The sequence below is a fragment of the Elaeis guineensis genome, chromosome 8 (assembly GCF_000442705.2).
Source record: "Elaeis guineensis isolate ETL-2024a chromosome 8, EG11, whole genome shotgun sequence".
NCBI lineage: Eukaryota > Viridiplantae > Streptophyta > Magnoliopsida > Arecales > Arecaceae > Elaeis > Elaeis guineensis.
In genome coordinates, this window is record NC_026000.2 from 115,940,850 (window position 1) to 115,945,541 (window position 4,692).

The following is a 4,692-nucleotide window of genomic DNA, read 5'->3' on the forward strand; positions in this document are numbered from 1 at the left end:
CCTCGATCCGATCGAAGTATCTTTAAAAATTTTTGATTTGTTTCTCTACTTACATCTGAATTTTTTGAATCTTTCAAAAATTTTAGATTTGTATCTCATATACAAATAGAGACAACTCTTGGTTAGCACATCACATGAGCTACACACATCAAATGTGTATAAGGATAAGTATCTCAGTGATCCTTTTTTTCTTGTCCTACAAGAGTAGCTTGGTCATATTTTCTTAAAGAGATGATACACAAACTAGATTTGACTTAACAGTCAATAGCCCAAGCCCATATTTTCTAGTTTGTTAATCATTTCTTCTCCAATATGACTTAGCCTAAGGTCCACATATACTTTAAGCTTATCTAATTCTGGATCTCTCAGATCTAATGGCATTCACTACTTGCTCAAGTAAGTTCACATATGCATCACCATGCAAATGATAGAGATGTCTTTTAAAACTAAATCCAAACAATGATCGCAAAGGATAGATACCCATGGCGCAGCAGCAACTGTTACCCTATAGCCAATTCAAAGGTTACTTCTCAGCCCTCTACCTTTCCATCACTCTACACTAGAGTCTACAGCTCAACTGAGAGATGAAAAATTGTAAGGAAGTATTGAGCAATCTTGACATGCCTACTTAGGTGTTCTTTATTTCTTTAGGCTCTCCAGGTATTTATCTCTAACTCTTTCAAGGTTTCTTTGTTATCAACACTTTGATCAATTTAGATAAGTGCCATGATGGTATTTTATATGGTAGTTTACAATAAACTACCATATAAACTAATCAGGATCGTAGGATCAAATCATAAGCAATTCTTGTGCATGATCATGTCGAGCCTTTTAAGCTCCTTAATGTCCTTGATCATTATCAAATAACGATCATAAACTGACTGCCCATCAGCATCATATGACTGTGGACTCTAATCATCTCACAAACTTGTAGATAATCAACATGTCATAGCAGTGAACATGTGCTCATGCATAGCACCTATCTTAATTATCATTGTCCATTCACTCATCAAGTATAGCTCGTTGACTATGGATTGGACAAGTCGTTAACAATAAATAACCTGGTAAAGAATATTACTTAATTTTTTAAAATTAAAAATAATTCTTAGTTTATAAGCCAGTCTATGTAATCAGTTTTATTAATCAGTTGATATCTAAGATTCAAACTAGAGGTTGGAAGCTGACATAATGAACAGAGAGAAAGATTCTAATTGATATTTTACTTATTTTATGATTTGCTCTAGAAATTTTTAGATTAAAAAGAGACTCCCACTATTTTATCAGATCTCCCACACTCTCCGATGGAGAAACAAAATTCTGATGGACAATTGGATTTCTAATGGTGCTGCAGTCCCACGATGACGTACACCTTACCTAACAGTTATTGTAACATGAATAAATATCGATTGTAGACAACTCTTTTCCAGATACTTCTCTAAGATGTTCAACCATTGATCTCTAAGTCATGTGGCTCACCTAACAGTTATTGCCGTACTTCTTAGTTAAATAGACCACCATTCACAAGCAGTGCAAAGCTGTCATTGGGTCCTCACCTAATAGTTATTGGGCCCACCCCATCTTTATCCCGTAGTAACTTTTTGCTAATAGAGTGGTTGCATATTTCGATGCAACTGAACTATGTGACCAACCGAGAACAATCAACATCGTAGCCCACACATCTACAATGGTGGAACACCTAGGACTTAATATTTGTAGAGAGATTTGAGTTTAGGTCTCATCTAATCAGTCATCACATGACTGATGTAATTGGCATGGCTAAATCAAACACCAAGCAACCATATTTGAGACTCAATCTTTCCAATTGATCAGATAAGTGGAGATTGATGGGGGTCCCTCCGTTGCTTTCCTTAGACACCACTAAATTGTTAGGTAAGTGAACAAAACTAATTAAATAATTATTTTAATTACTTGCTTAGACACCAATCGGTCAATTGATCCGAACAGGTTAGCTTAGATGAATCAGACTCGAGCCATAAAGCCAAATTAGGTCCTTAGGTTTAATTAATTCTATATATGGTGTCAATCGATTCGATCAATAACAATTATTTGATTTAGGCTCTATTGACCTTACTTTAATCAACACTTGACTTGGTTTGATCAACTGCTAAATCGATTCTAACCAATATGATCAAATCAGAAACCTTTGATGTAATCTAATTCATAACCTAATTTGATCTACCATGACCAATCCTCATGTAGAAATACTAATTTCAGATCTTAAATTAAAATTTTTAGATCTAAATTCTTTGCATGAAGAATAAATTTTGATCTTGAAATAATTTCAGATCATGCATAGAAATATGTATCATATACATAAACAAGTTCAGATCATAGAAAAAATTTGCCCTAAACATACTTTCATATATCATATATATGAATCATAACAGATTTCGAAACTCTTTTCAGATCTAAATAACAAAACATATATCACATATATGCTGTAAAAATCAGATCTAAAAATTTAATCTAATTGAAAATTTTAATATCATTCTAGGATAACTATACAACATAACAAATTATGTCAGAGCAACCTTATGTCAGAACAACATCAAAATCTTTCAAATCTAAAATTTTTCTCTATAGATTTTGAATCTAAATCTAAATCTCATGCATATGATTGGCTCTGATACCACTGTTGGAGTTTTATGATTTCATGCACGTATATTTTACAAAATAAGTATGCAGCAAAATTAAAATTTTTCAGATTAAATCTAATTTAATCTAATCATGCATAAGATCAAATCTTCAAACCATAATGGATCATCATATGTGAGATAAGATTCAGATATAAAATTAAATAAAAAAAATAAATATAAAATATACTTGGACATGGATCAATCTTCAATACAACAGATGATCATGGATTTCTTTGAAGGTTCCTTTTAACCGCACAAATATCCGCCTCTATGGGGATCCACACGAGACTCTGATCTGATCAGAAGCCTTTTGATCTCATCGGCATGCTAGTCCTTGCAGAGATCACATCTTGATAGTTAATTTTTTTTTCTCCTAAGACACTCTTAGAGAACAAGAAGATGTAGGAGGATCTTAATCTCTACACTAGAGATCATGAGAAGAACCTTTCTTCTCTTTTCTTTCTAAAATCCATGCATCAAATCTCTACAATAGAGATGTAGAAATTTTATCTAATTTTTGGACAAAGAGAAAGGAGACATTATGTCTATATATGGATAAAAGATGGAGAACAAAATATCCTAACAACTAACTTTTGGTTGTGTAAGAAAGAAAGGATGAAAGCATACCTCACGCCCACTTTTCCACACCGTGCACTCTCCTTTTATTCTTCAAGATCTCATGCATGCCTCCTCAAATTTTGGGCATTAAAACCTAATGTGAAATCCATCTTACATGTCCCATATGGTGGGTTTAAATAGATGAAGAGATAGAGTCTAACATGGATAGGAATCAAGAGTCCAAACACCCATGGACTCTTCCAATTTTGGATGCACGCCCACAACTAATTCATGCCCTGATTTACATGGGAATTAAGGAGGAAAGCCTTCTTTCTTACACACTAATTTGTAGAGAAAAGTGGCATGAAAATAGGTTGTGGCATGGGGAATTTGTGGCGCACAAATCAGGTTCAACATGGGACTGGTTTGGTGCATGGAAAAGGAATTTCATAATCTTGGGACTCTTTATTAGATGGCTATTTTAAACCTAATTAAAATACCAATTAATTCTAATTATATTAGGATCAGATTAGACTCAAATAAATAAAATCTAAATTTGATTTGGAGCTCAATTAATTTAGATTAGATGTCTCCTAATTGGAGGAGGATCTAGTCCTATTGACTCTTTCTTGGTGCTTGAGTCAAACTCAGTTTTAATCCTAATCCTATTAAGATTTGGTGCACCCATAAAAATGAAGATTCTAGTCAAATAAAAATTCATATATTCTAGTCTAATTAAGAATTGGGTTAAACTAAAATCCTAATTCAACTGGGCTAATCATCTGATCTTTTGGATTATCCTATAACCTATTGGGTTGATCAAATCAAACCCATAATGAGTCAAATTAAATTCAATCAAATTGACTTGATACAAACCCATTGCTCAATCAAATTGAGCCAATTAGCAATCCTATTGCTAATTAATCTCCTATAACTCACTAACTCTTTAGCGAGTTACATAATGCAAATTTGTATTGGATAATTATCAATCAAATTGATAATCAAATTCTGTTACAATTCATAATCATAATTCAACCATCTGATCAGTCAAAATCTATTTTGTATGTACCCCATAGTTCTATTCTGTCTAGTAGTGAGATATATTATGATCTTTATCACAATATTATTGAAACTCTTTCAATAGGTTAGAACAATTTCAACTCTGCCCACCAAAGATCATTGATATCAAGATGATCCTCATGAGTCTTACAATCTACCAGTGATACCTAGCAGTATGTAGTGGCAACCCAGTAAAATAAAAGATAAATCTCTAGGTAAGTTAGCATATGATACAGTCCCTCTATCGTGAGTCCCAACCAGATGGCAGGTCATGGATGAATCGTCAAACCTTACATCGTCATATGATAGATTCAATCAGCTTAAGTCCATATGTGACTCTATGGAAACTCTTTTCCATCAATCACACTGCTATGGCCATAGACTTAAGGACTCAGCCTCTTAAATCTCATAGGACTAC